The sequence below is a fragment of the Mus caroli genome, unplaced genomic scaffold (assembly GCF_978045245.1).
Source record: "Mus caroli unplaced genomic scaffold, Mus_caroli_1 scaffold_3, whole genome shotgun sequence".
NCBI classification, from domain to species: Eukaryota; Metazoa; Chordata; class Mammalia; order Rodentia; family Muridae; genus Mus; species Mus caroli.
The window spans coordinates 83757007-83772186 of record NW_028227258.1 but is presented as its reverse complement, the minus strand read 5'-3'; the positions used below and the strand labels follow the sequence as shown (position 1 = coordinate 83772186).

Genomic DNA, 15180 nt, shown 5'->3' with positions numbered 1-15180 from the left:
AAATTTCATGTGATCTATTTTTTAAATATGTAATTTAAGAGAATCTTTCTATCTGCACTAGAAGGCTAATTCGCAGAGGAACATCTGCGTATCCACTGTGAATGTGTAGTCAACTATGCAGTGTTAATTGATCCAAGACATTTTCCACTTTGTTCTTATTACCTGCATGGCTTCTTGGGAAATGGAGTGTTAAGCAGAAATTATTTGAATGACCATATTTATCTTCATTTTTAAGTATTCAGTTTCATTTTTATGGAACAAACACTTCTGTGTGTCTCTGAAGGTTTAAACCCATTGGTTTAAAATCAGATATGAAATAGCTTCTGGATTAAAAAGGTAGAAGCAGAGACCTGAATGCATGGAATCTAAGAAGCTAGATTCACAAAATGGCCAATCCTCAAAAAAAAAAAAAAAAAACCTCAGCTGCAATAAAAGTCTGAATGGTCATATTGTCCTAAGATTCAGAGGATGACTCTGACCACACTAACCCAGAAGTAAGCCAAGGGCAAAGCCCTCATGACTGGGACACGGCTACATACTACACTCCATGAATTAGATGCGCTCAGCAGTCATGGACTCTCATGACCTTGATCCTGAACAACTTATCCTTCAGAACTGAGAGAGGACTGGACTGATGTTTATAAACTAGCCTGTTTGTGGTATTCAGTTGAAACAATCAGAATGAGCTAAGTCAAGATAGTTAACACAGATCTCCTTCATGTTCATGGGAACAAATGAATGTCAGCATTCATTTGTTATAAGGTGAAACATTAATTCTATTCAGGTCTAACCTTCACAATGCAAAGACTACAATGCTTTTGTGGTTGTAAATTTCTAGGACTGTAGTCTGTGTGGACCACACTGCTGATGAGCTGTCAAAGCGGCTTACATGGAGAGCTGGCATATCACTTCAAACTAAATACCTTAGAGGACCTCTTTTGACAATCTAGTTCAAGAATGAGAAACTTAAACCTTACTTTTCTATATTCTTTGGGAAAACTCAAAAGGTCCTTAACAGGTGATTCAAGATTCTGGAAGATCAACGTTCCCTAAACTCATTGATCATTACCCTTCACACACACACTAAGCACAATGCCTAATGAAGCTAACTTTTGGGGGTTGTGCCTCTATGTGTGTTCTTAAAACTCCTCTTCATTGTATGATTGCTCAAGGCGCCATTCAGCTCTCCTTTCATGTTTCGTTTTCCCAGAACCTCAAATTTCTACTTCTACTTGTGCATGGCATGTTTTTCAACCTCATGATCAGTTTCAAGAATCTTCAAACAGACTCTGAGCATCTGGTACACAGGTGATGTAGCTTTCTTTCTGTATCTTAGACAAACTGCACAGTAGGTGACACCCTCCAAGTCTTGCTATTTATTTAATAAATAATAAGTAAATATTACTATAACATGTGCTTTGAAGTATACAATCAAGTTTTTGAAAATTACAAAGAGAAGATTGAGAAAGTGCATTGACATAAGCAATATAGACATTTAAACTAAGAATTCGTTGTCTTGTTATATCATTATTTATAGAAAGTGAATAATTTCGATTTTTTAAAACAACTGTTAATGGTTGGGCATTTAACTGCAATACTTTATATATAAACCTATTGAAAGCTGAATTTTTTTTAACATCAAATAGCATGTTAAACACACAACACAACTAAACAAAGAAAAGATAGATTTGAAATGTTGGAACAGTATTAGGTTGGGAAAAGTTTGCTATGCCTTGGCTTCCCCTGCAGGTGCTATAGGTGTTTCATCTAATTCTCTGGAGAACACCATTGTGCCTATTTTATATGTATCCCACTTTCTCACTATGTGAATTTTTTTTTTCACTTATTTTTTTCTGGTTTTCCATCTAACATCAGTTTCTATGGGAGAGTATTTCTGGTATATTTTTATTTATCGCCATCATTCAACTATTTTCTAAGCCAAGAAAACTAAGCTAGTAATTAAGTTAAAATGAAAGTCACTACATTTACAAAGTATAGACCATGGCCATACAGGAATACAATGATGCTTGCTGTCTATCTGTGGTCTTTGCACCATTCATTTGATGGAGTTCTCTGTACTTTCCTAACTTATATATTTACACACAAAACTTGATGTTAAAGTATTTGCTATTCTCTTCACATATGGATGAGTTTCATGACACTTTCATACAAGAGTGTCACATACTTTGACCATATTCACAACTTCAACATTTTGTTCTTTCCACCTTTTCTTAATCCTACTTCCTAGTCTCTCTTTCATCACATGCAAAACATGCACACACGTAATTCAAATTCAATGTAATGCCCGGAATATGAAACCATAGGAAGTAAACATAGATAAAATGCTTCAAACTGCTCAATAGGTTTATTGTTAGCATAAGAAATGACTTGTATGTGATTCTGTGAGTAGCAGCAGCCTAGAACATGGCAAATCTAAGAAGCATTTGCTTTAGCCAAATAAGTAAACAAAAATATGTAGAATAGAAGAAACTATTTATATTTTATTACATCCAGAAGAGAATATTAATAATATATGGAGAACTCAACATACAAAAGGCATAGGTGTCTTAGGGTTTTACTGCTGTGAACAGACACCATGACCAAGGCAAGTCTTATAAAACACAACATTTAATTGGGGCTGGCTTACAGGTTCAGAGGTTCAGTCCATTATCATCAAGGTGGGAACATGGCAGTATCCAGGCTGTCATGGCACAGGCAGAGCTGATAGTTCTACATCTTCATCCAAAGGCTGCTAGTGGAAGACTGCCTTCCAGGCAACTAAACTGATAGTCTTAAGCCCACACCCACAGTGACACACCTACTCCAACCGGGTCACACCTATTCCAACAAGGGCACACCTCCAAATGGTGCCACTCCCTGGTCCAAGAATATACAAACCATCACATTCCACTCCCTGGCCCTCTTAGACTTGTTCTAAAACATGAGTCTATGGGGGCCATACTTAAACATAGCATAATGCAAATGCACTTAGTCCAACTTTCAATGTCCTCATAGTCTATAGCAGTCTCAACAATTTTAAAAGTCCAAAGTTCAAGGGCTCTTCTGAGATTCATCCAACTAATTAACTATAATCTCCAAAGCAAGGCAGGAAACCAGCTGGGCAAACTCCAAACTCTGCATCTCCATGGCTGATGTTAAAGCAGTCTTCAGATCTCCATCCCTTTTTCATCTTTGTTGACTGCAACAAACTGCTTTCTCCTGGGCTAGTTCCACTCCCTGTTAGCAGATTAACTCAGCATGTATCCCGTGGCTCTGACACCTTTAACATCTTTGAGTCTATAAGGCAATTTCAGTGTTACAGCTCCTTGTTTCAGTGTCTGGAATTCCACTTGATCTTTTGGACTCCTCCTAAGGGCTGGCATCACTTCTCCAGCTCTGCCCTCTGTAGCACTCTAAGATCAGGTTGATCTACTCCACTACGGCTGCTGTTCTTGGTGATCATCCATGGTAGTGACATCTCCAATACACTGAGGTATTCCACTCCAACTAGGCTTCACCAATAGCCTCTCATGGGTTCTCTTCATGGTGCCAAGCCTCAAATTCTTTGCATGACCCCTTCAGTCCTGGGCCATCAACTACAGCTGAGGCTACACCTTCTCCAATGGCCTTCCATGACCTCTCACGGTGCCAACCCTCAGCTGTTCTTCATGATACCTTCATGCCTTCAAAACAAGTATCACCTGGGTGACTCTTACACATTACCAAATCCAGCTGCAGCATGAGGTACAACCTTGGCTATCTCTGGAACACAGCTTCTTTGTGCTCCCAGAAAACAATTCCCAGAAGATTTCACCTTAGTGATTCTGGTCTCTTCTTAATCACTGCTAATTTCTTAGCTCCAGCTAACCAGCTTCAATTGTTCCAGTAGTTCTTTCCATTCTTAACTCTAGAGCCAGAGCCACATGGCTGAAGCTGTCGAGTTGTGCTGCTTGCAGGAACTAGAACATGGCCCCCTTGTACTATTACATTATCACTGGCTTTATGTTTTCCAAATCCTTGATTTCCTAAGCTTGGCTTTCCTGGATCTTGCTCTGCAGATTGTCCTTGAATGCAGAGATCAGCATGCCTGTCTCCTGGGAATAAAGGTGTGTACCATCATGCCTGGATCTAAATTTAGCTGGATAGGATCTTACCCTAAGCTCCCACACCCTTAATCTGTTATCTCCTAGAACACAAAATTTTGTTCCATTTCACTTCCTGGTACTCCTTTAATACTTGAACTGTATAATTTATATTTTTCTTTTCTAAGCTTGCTATGCTTGTTCAAACTTCTCTTCATAAGACTTAACCAGAGAACAAAGTCTCTGCTGGGGTTTTTTGAATCTTCCTTTGAAAATGCAAATAATCTGAGTCTCTTCACCTTAGTCTCAGACAGACTTTTCAGGCAAAGGCAAAAAGTAGCCACATTCTTCACCAAAATACCACAAAAACGGTCTTTATGCCACATTCTGAAATTCTTCTCCTTTGAAATCTCTTGGGCCAGTTCAACACAGTTCAAATTATTCCCAGCAACAAAGTCTTCCATATTCCTACTAGGATGACCCATTAAGCCCCATTTAAAGCATTCGACTGCTTTCCAAATCCAAAGTTCCAAAATCTACATTCTTTCAAATAAAAGCATGGTAAGGCCTATCACAGCAATACTCCACTCCTGGTACCAACTTCTGTCTTAGTTAGGGTTTTACTGCTGTGAACAGACACCATGACCAAGGCAAGTCTTATAAAAGACAACATTTAATTGGGGCTGGCTTACAGATTCAGAGGTTCAGTCCATTATCATCAAGGTGGGAGCATAGCAATATCCAGGCTGTCATGGCACAGGCAGAGCTGAGAGTTCTACATCTTCATTCAAAGGCTGCTAGTGGAAGACTGCCTTCCAGGCAACTGGGGTGAGAGTCTTAAGCCCACACACACAGTGACACACCTACTCCAACCGGGCCACACCTATTCCAACAAGGGCACACCTCCAAATGGTGCCACTCCCTGATCCAAGAATATAAAAACCATCACAGTAGGAGAATGATTTTGTATAAAGAATTTCCCAAAGACTTACAAATGGCCAACAATTATGCCTAAAAAGTTTGTAACATTAATTATTAAAATGTAAATCAAAACAAGTTAGGCAACATCATATCTTGACAGAGTGAGTATTGGGAAAGAGACAGAAAGAAATTTTAGCAAGAAAGAGAGAAAGGATAAATCTACATAAAGTCCATGGTAATATAAAACAGACACCATGAAAGAGGATTGAATGTTCTCAATAGTCTGTGCCTTAGTCAGTGTTACAACTGCTATGAAGAGACATTGTGAACACTGCATCTCTTATAAGGGAGAGCATTTAATTATTATTTGCTTATGGTTTCAAGGGTATTGTTCATTATCATCATGGCAAGGATCATAGGGGCACACAGGACAACATGGTGCTTGATAAATAGCTAAGAGTTCTACATTTGGAACTGCAAACAGCAGGAAGAGGTACCCACTGGATCTGGCTTGGGCTTTTGAAGCCTCTAAGCCTATCCCCAGCTAAACACTTCATCCAAGGAGGCCGCAACAAATTCAAAAAGCCCACACCTATTCCAACAAGCTTATACCCTCTAATCTTTCTAAAGTAGTTCCACTCCCTAATGACTAAGCATTCAAATCTATTAACCTATGGGGATTATTCTTATTCAGACCACCACAGTCTAGAAATAGAATTACCATGATGCAGCTATCCCTCTTCTGGTCATGTGGACAATGAAATATATTTCCATAGCAGCATATTTATTTTAGCAATACTCAAATTAGCTAATAACCACTGAATAAAGGAATGTTTCTATGTCCAGACATGGATAAACATGTCCATAATTCCAGCACTTAACAGGCTGGGAGACTAGGATTGTGCCTTCTTTTGTTAAGGCATTTTTATTAGATATTTTGTTAATTTACATTTCAAATGCTATCCCCAAAGCCCCCTATGCCCTCCCCCCTCCCTGCTCCCCAACCAGCACCCTGGCCCTGCCATTCCCCTGTACTGTGGTATATGATCTGGATTGTGTCTTTTAAGGCAAAGCAAAGGTCCTAATTTCATAAAAATTGTAACGAGAAAAGAAAGAAATAATAAAGAAGGCAAAAAAAGAATAAAAAGATGAAAATTTTATATTATACAGTATAGAGTAAAATGTAGAATATTTTGTAGTATGAAATAAAACACATACAAAACCCACAACATACTCTTACCTATGTCAGAAAGAATAGTGCTTACTGAGCTGCAAAACCAGTGGAGAAGAAAACGTGACTGGAGGGAGGATAATGGCTAGAAGTTAAAGCTAAGCAGAAGTAACTGCCAATGCCTTACAACAGAGTGGGAAATTGTGATGGATGCCAATCATACATTCAAAATAACTAATAGAGAACATTTTGAGTGTCCATAACCTAAGTGATTCATGCCCAGTTACTGTGATTTCATCATTGCATAGTATGTACATTTATTAAAGTATCCTGCTCAACATAAGTGTTCATAGTTACATATCAATGCTTAGTGAAAACATGCTTCTTTTCTCCAAATCATGAAGCTAAAAAAAAAGTTCGTACCTGCCTTTAGAAATGTACTTTCAAAATAAAGATGGACATTTCAGATGAGAATAAATAAATTATAAATTATAAGCTTTTGAGTAACTGGATATCGGTAATTTTCAAAAAAAGATGAATAGTTTTAATATACTTCTTATTTTTGTATAATGCAGAAATTACATAATTTTATCTCATAGTTAAAACTCATGCAAAATATTTTACCTTTTATAATCCCTAGGTTTGGAACAAATAAAAGCCATGCAGTACTAATCCAGAAGCATTGAGAGAGTCTTCATTTCACTTTTGCTGCACTGTTGAGAAAAGAACTATGATGTCAACATTACTCAACAGTATTATAAGCAGGATAGAAATACTGTTCAGAAGAAAGTTTTCTAGTCTTGGTATAAAATACTGGTGATCTATTCCTGTTCATGACATTTATTTATCATATGACAAAGTCACTTAAAATCTCATGATCATTTTTTTATGGGTAAAGTTTGTTTGAGCCAAATGCTTTACTTTTAAGGATAGACTATCATTTTTAATGGTATTATCTATGTTCTTACAGAACATGTTATTGTAGCATCTTTTCCTGTACATACAAGACAAACTCAGAATCACTGTCAAAAGCCTCCAAAGAGCCAGAAGCAATACATTTACATAAAATATATTTTCTTTTTCATATAGAGAAAAAATCCTACATTTTCTCTAAAAATATCTCAGTTATTTAATTTTGTGAACCCAAGACACTAAACTTCCACATACTGTCTGTGATGTCCAAAGAGCTATTCTTTATCTATGTCTTAAGTGATGAATGTCCATATGTGGCATGGGATGTAGTTACTATCAGTATACTTGGTTTTCTGGGAGGGAGGTGTTAGTCATGGAACAATGCTCACACTTTCACACTCAATTTGCTCTCCCTTTTCTATTTTGATGATATTGGATTTTCTATTATATTACTTTATGTGACTGGAATTGTATTTACGTATCTGGTTGTCAATTAAACTATAATAGTTTTATATCAGAAAAATTATGTATTCGTGGCCAGGATCCAGTGATGGTGCCTAGAACCTATTGTTTGTTATACCTGCAAATATATTAGATATTTATTTATTCAACAAGTTGTGTTTTAGAAATAAATAAAAATTATTCCAACTTGGTAGTATAGAGACCAGCAAGAATATTTGCACGTAATTATGCAACATTTTCTGGGAAACATACAATCAGCTCCAAGAATGTTTGCTTCCTAGACGAAATGACATGAAAGCTGAAATTCAAAAATCAGCCCTATCTACCCAGTAAAGAAGAATACTGAGGAAGAGGTTTGAGAAGAATAATTGAGAAATCTTACTTCATTTACATTTATTCAACAAAGTTACTTTTTGTTGTTGGGAACACAACTGCAACCCAGAGAATATTGAAAATGAGTCCAGAATTTTGGGCCATGTGTGAGTGAAGATGATATGAGTCACTGAGATGTGAAAATGAATAAGTGGGCACTGAGACACTCAAACCATTCCTCAAGGATGTCTTGCATATCATTTTAGAAGAAACACTAGAGATGAAGGAAATGAAGTGCCAAAGGCAATGACCACCCAGGTGAAATAACCCTTAAAAGTGACCCCTAGGACATCAAGGCTAAAATATATAACACAGGGTAACGTTTTCATAAGCAAGCATAATATGTTTTAGGGAATGGCCTATTGTGGAAAATGAAAAAATACTGTCAAAGAGTAAAGTGTTTATGCTCGATGTAGCTTTTTCTCATCTCAACACTTTGTAGCAGGCATGTCTGATTAATTTTCCTTTTATCCTTTGAATGCAAAATTAAATTCTTGTCATATTGAATTAACTTTTATAAATGATAAAGCACTTTTCTCTTTAATTTTATTGACATATTAGCAACTATTATTACAACATTAGTTCCAGAATTTCTTAAAATGAGATTTAGAAATATACATAATTAAGAATAACATTACACCTTTTCCACTGGTATGAGCGCTTTTATCATAAACCCATTATCATCTAGGGAAGATTCATTAAGTCATAATGTTATTATACTATCATCTGTCAGATTGTTGCAAAATTAAATGTAAGGAGGAGAGAATCCCTCAGAACAACCGAGCTCTATGTTGGCTTTTGAAGTTATTTTATTAAAAGTTAAGCTTGCAAAACCTTTGGTTTTCCATAACTTTGTGGTTTTCAAATCAACAACAGGATGAATGAACTATGAACATAGACATAGATTGGTCTTTCCTTCCATACAAAATATTATCAGCCAATCTTTTATGGATACCAGTCATCTTTCACTTTGACCTCTGACTCTAGCTGTATAGAACCTCTGGGAGCATGGTCTTCCCTTTACAGACTGTTACTTCCTCTTCTATGACACTTACTCTAGGTCAGAGGCAGATACAGATGGGATTTTAGATATTTTTTAATTAACTGTGGGATCTTTTAAGTTGATAATGAAGTTTAAATAAATTAATATTTTAATTAATATTTAAATTAATAAAATATTTAATATTATGCATAGAAGTAGTATTATAGTGACCTTTCAAATTAATGCTTATTAGGATAATCATTATTATCTCTATTCCATTAACATACTACACACTAATAATTTATTCATAAAGACCCATGAACTGTTAGGAGTATAAACTTTGCTCATGATAAGTGTTAGCTATATATTTTTAGCAACTAGGTGTTCTGCCTTCTATAGACAATACTTAACCATAATTCATTAGGGTTTCATGGTATATCCACTGATAAGCTGTGCATGCACCAGTAAATAACTTTCCATCCATGCTTAAACAAATAACCTTAATTAAAATCAGATCATCACACAGATAAAAAGACATGCAAATAGAAGATATATTTGGAAGAAGGAGAACTTCAGCAGTAAATGGAGGAGGGATAAAATCAAAATAACCCTGAGATTCCACCTCACACCAGTCAGAATGGCTAAGATAAAAAATTTAGGTGACAGCAGATGCTGGCAAGGATGTGGAGAAAGAGGAACATTCCTCCATTGTTGGTGGGATTGCAAGCTTTAACAACCACTCTGGAAATCAGTCTGGCGGTTCCTCAGAAAATTGGACATAGTACTACCGAAGGATCCCGCAATACCTCTCCTGGGCATATATCCAGAAGATGTTCCAACTGGTAAGAAAGACACATGCTCCACTATGTTCATAGCAGCCTTATTTATAATAGCCAGAAGCTGGAAAGAATCCAGGTGTCCCTCAACAGAGGAATGGATACAGAAAATGTGATACATTTACACAATAGAGTACTACTCAGCTATTAAAAAGAATGAATTTATGAATTATCCTAGGCAAATGGATAGACCTGGAGGGCAACATCCTGAGTGAGTTAACCCAATCACAAAAGAACTCACACAATATGTACTCACTGATAAGTGGATATTAGCCCAGAAACTTAGAATACCCAAGATATAAGATACAATTTGTGAAACACATGAAACTCAAGAAGAACAAAGACCAAAGTGTGGACACTTTGCCCCTTCTTAGAATTGGGAGCAAAACACCCATGGAAGGAGTTACAGAGACACAGTTTGGAGCTGAGAAAAAGGATGGACCATCTAGAGACTGCCATATCCGGGGATCCATCCCATAATCAGCCTCCAAATGCTGACACCATTGCATACACTAGCAAGATTTTGCTGAAAAAACCTGGTATAGCTGTCTCTTGTGAGACTATGCCAGGGTCTAGCAAATACAGAAATAGATGCTCATAGTCAGCTATTGGATGGATCACAGGGCTCCCAATGGAGGAGCTAGAGAAAATAACCAAGGAGCTAAAAGGATCTGCAACCCTATAGGTGGAACTACCCAGTATCCTCCCAGAGCTCGTTTCTCTAGCTGCATATGTATCAGAAGATGGCCTAGTCGGCCATCATTGGGAAGAAAGGCCCATTGATTGTGCAAACTTTATCTGCCTCAGTACAGGGGAAAGCCAGGGCCAAGAAGTGGGAGTGGGTGGGTGGGGGAGTGGGTGGGGGACTTTTGCCATAGCATTGGAAATGTAAATGAAATAAATACCTAATAAAAAAATAAAATAAATTAAAAAAAGAGATGACAATGCGGTGAAGGGAGGTGGTAAGAGATGGAAACAGAAGGCAAGAAGAAAATTGGAGGTGATTATATGGGGCAAAAGTGATAACGACATTATATGCTCATATATATAAATTATATATGTATATACATTATTTATAATATGATATATAAATATATCATTTATAACATAAATGAATAAAAAGAATTCTTTACTAATTCTTCAATTTTTTTATTAGATATTTTCTTTATTTACATTTCAAATGTTATGCCCTTTCTTGGTTTCCCTCCAAAAGGCTATTCCATTCCTCCCCACCACCTCCCCTGCTTAACAACCCACCCACTCCTGCTTCTCTGTCCTGGCATTCTCCTACACTGGGACATCGAGCCTTCACAGGACCAAGGACCTCTCCTCCCATTGATGTCCGACAAGGTCATCCTCTGCTACATATGAAGCTGGAGCCATGGGTCCCTACATGTGTACTCTTTAATTGGTGGTTTAGTCCCTGGGAGCTATGGGGGTACTGGTTGGTTGATATTGTTGTTCCTCCTATGGGACTGCAAACCCTTTCAGATACTTCAGTTCTTTCTCTAGCTCCTCCATTGGAGACCCTGTGCTCAGTCTAATGGTTAAGAGTATCCACCTCTGTATTTTCCAGGCAGTGGCAGAGCCACTCAGGAGTCAGCTATATCAGCAAGCACTTGTTGGCACCCACAACAGTGTCTGGGTTTGGTAACTGTGTATAGGATGGATCCCCAGGTGGGGCAGTCCCTAAATGGCCTTTCATTCAGTCTCTGTTCCACATTTTGTCTCTGTATCTCCTCTCATGGGTATTTTGTTCCCCCTTCTAAGAAGTACTGAAGTATCCACACTTTGATTTTTCTTCTTCTTGAGTTTCATGTGGTTTGTGAACTGTATATTGGGTACTCCAAGTTTCTGGGTTAATATCCACTTATCAGTGAGTGCATGCCATATGTGTTCTTTTGTGATTGGGTTACCTCACTTAGGATGATATCTTCCTTGCCTAAGAATTTCATAAATTCATTGTTTTTAATAGCTGAGTAGTACTCCATTGTGTAAATGTACCACATTTTCTGTATTCATTCCTCTGTTGAGGGTTACCTGGGTTGTTTCCAGCTTCTGGCTATTATAAATAAGGCTGCTATGAACATAGAGGAGTATGTGTCCTTATTACATGTTGGAGCATCTTCTGGATATATGCCCAGGAGTGGTACAGCTGGTAGGACTATGTCCAATTTTCTGAGGAACTGCCAAACTAATATCCAGCGCGGTTGTACCAGCTTGCAATCCCACCAGCAATGGAGGAGTGTTCTTCTTTCTCCCCAACCTCGCCAGCATCTGCTGTCACTGAGTTTTTTATCTTAGCCATTCTAACTGGTATGAGGTTTCAGGGTTGTTTTGAGTTGCATTTCTCTGATGACTAAGGATGTTGAAAATTTCTTTAGGTACTGCTCAGCCATTTGGTATTCCTCAGTTGAGAATTCTCTTTTTAGCTCCCTACACCATTTTTAATAGGGTTATTTGGTTCTCTGGAGTCTAACTTCTTGAGTTCTTTGTATATATTGGATATTAGCCCTCTATCAGATGTAGGGTTGGCAAAGAACTCATCCTGATCTATTAGTTGCCATTTTGGCCTATTGACAGTGTCCTTTGCCTTACAGAAGCTTTGATGGAAATCCTACGAAAGAGATCAGGAGTCATAGATTCAAGCATCACCAATAGAATACAAGAGATAGAGGAGAGAATATCGGGTGCAGAAGATACCATAGAAAACATTGATCTTCAGTCTTTTTCATATGGCCATATACATTATGCTAGGAAAGGAATATTGAGAATCCTATTGGAACATCTGCCATTTTCAAGATGTTGAATTATCTGATACATACTAAAATAAAAAATTCTGATGCATCTAAAGGTTAATGATGAAGTCTTGATTTCGCATCTCTTATTTGGTCCTTCCTCTCACTTCTTCTAGGTTATTTCCAACCTTCTTGTCCAATTAGGCTGTAAAAACACCAATAAGTACATCAGGATTTTGTAAATTATGTAGCTAACTTCTCAGTCATAAAACTAACTCCCCAAATCACTGAGCCATACACTTTTATTGACTTTCTAAGTACTCGAAGTATGGGACTTTCTTTAAACTTGCTTTTTCTTGGAGCTAGAGAGAATGCTCAATGGTTAAGTGTATTTGAGGCTAGGGTTCTGTTTCCAGAAGGCACATAGTGATTCACCACCAACAATAACTCCAGTCCCAAGGGATTTGGACACAAAGTCACTCAGCATGTGCATACTGAACATACATAAATGTAGGCAAAACCTGTATTACATGAATTAAGTGGATTTAAAATTTTAAAGTGTTTATATATGTTTTATCTCCTTTCCATCTCCTCACAAAATAACTCATTCTACAACTGCTGCAAAATGATAGATCAAGTTATTTTATCTGCAATAAGCTTCTAACCACATCAAGGTAATCATGAGGAAACCCTGGGCATATTTTCTCTGGAAACTACACACAAATATTTTAAATAACTGAAATGCTTGGGTTGGAATTTATGTGCTTGTGTTTTAAATGTGTTTTCAAAATAAAAATATAGCCAAGAGCAATCTCAGTGCCAATCAATGTACAGGACTCAATCCAGCTGAGTTCAACAATGCAATTACTTGCAATGAACAGAAACAGAAGATGGGAGGGAGGACTTACAGCTGTGCACAATCTCCACTCAGGATTTGTTGCTTCCCAGCCTGGAAGCATGACAGACAAACATAATAGTGTGACCAGAATGAGTAGCCAAGGAAATCCTGGCTTAGGTGGGAAAGTGCTTCAGGTAGACTCACAGAAATAGAGATGCAGTATCCAAAATATCTTTCTTAAAGTGAGAGAGCGGTGATGTTGCCAATTAAGGCAGATCTCCCTTAGCTGAAAATAGTTGCATTACCATTCTGTATGAGCAAAATAATTTATGATAATCAGAGCCTAGAAATGTATTTCTGTGTAATCAGGCTAACAAGGTAGATGCTGTTCTCTCTTCTCCCTCAATTTAATCATAACATGAAAGTGTGAATAATTTATGCTAAGATATACATAACTTTATTAAATAAGGAATAGCTTGTACAACAGAGTTACACTTAGGGGTATAAACATTGTACATGCATTATCTCATTAATAAAAAGATTTGTAGAATTTAATAAAATGAGGCATAGAAAGAATACTATACCCCTGACACTACAGAAGGAACATATCCAGAGCTAGTATTCAAAGCCAGAGCTCTTAGCTGGTTAACATTGTGATGAAGTTCTTTCCTGACTGGACTGTGAACAAATAACCCCACCACCACACAAACTCAGAGCCACTCTGTAAACATAGAAAGTGAATTTCTGTGAATTCTGGACAAGAACAGAACACACCTGCTAGACTCCTTTTAATACCAAATGATGTGTATTTGAGAAAAATCTCAGTCTTCTGTACCTGCTTAATAATAAATACTGCTCCATCATTCCTCATCAGTTTTAAGCTCCATATCAGTAATATTAAAACTGAAATGACAAAGAAATGTCTAGTGAAGACCTTTAGGTTTATAGAAAGGAGAAACCAGTGGCATGGAGAACTTCTGCAGTCTTTCCATCAAAAACATAGCTCTACTTGTTGGCATCTTTGCCCAGGATGTGTTTTGAGCAATTGCATTCTTCAGTTTTATCTAAGGTTTTAGCAAATAGGAGAGATAAAGTCTATAGATTAATTGACAAATAAGACCTCTGAAGCAATTCCCACACAAACAATAAGGAGGAGCACTTATTTCTGTTCTGACGAATGCTTCCTTCTCTGTTGAGAACAGACAGATTCTTGACCCTTTGTTTCTTCTTGAGAACATTTTTCAAATCTAATATTCTCTATCTTTCTCTACTTCATAAATACCTATCACAGTTCTCAAGTCAATTCCCTCTGTTCTATCTCTTCATAAAATTTGGCAAAATCTGCATAGTACAGGAAGTAATGAGGAGAAAGATTCCTTTTTTTGGAGTTTAGCTACCTAAAAATGTCATATGAATTTTTCCGTTGGAAGCTTTGAGATTAACATTAGGACACTGGTATATATATATACAGTAATTGGAAAGATGAAATAAAAAGAGATGGGCTAGTAGTAAAAACAACCAACCAAACAAAAAACCTTCAAGATATAACCCCACCTGTTTTGCGGTTGTTATTGTTAGAGGTTTTTGGTTTTTCGTTTGTTTGATGGATGACAGAGTTTTTGTACTTTGTTTTGTTTTGTTTTATTTTTCTTTTGAGACAGGTTTTCACAAAGCCAAGGTTGGCCTCAAGGACTCTGTGCAATTGAGAATAACCTTAAACTTCTGAACTTCTGATCCCTCTGCTTCTACCTCCCAAGTACAAATATTACAGGCACACACTGTCACACCTGATTAAGACATTGTTCTTGATATTATGTAATTTTAATCAAATCACTTAATCTGTTTTTCAACTTGAATTTTATCTGT

General features: G+C 37.1%; 1 long non-coding RNA gene across 17 annotated transcripts in view; it reads right to left on the bottom strand.

Annotated features, from left to right (window-relative positions):
* The window catches only part of LOC147005611 (uncharacterized), a 139762-nt gene that overhangs the window by 9201 nt on the left and 115381 nt on the right, over positions 1-15180 (bottom strand). For 4 of the 17 annotated variants that reach the window (XR_015046731.1, XR_015046727.1, XR_015046734.1 and 1 more), the window contains one exon: positions 11584-12681. The exons of 12 other annotated variants lie outside the window; for them this stretch is intronic. This is a non-coding gene — a long non-coding RNA (uncharacterized LOC147005611). Of the gene's footprint in view, positions 1-11583; positions 12682-14088; positions 14218-15180 lie in introns of those variants that run through there. One more of the 17 variants, XR_015046730.1, reaches the window with a different exon arrangement.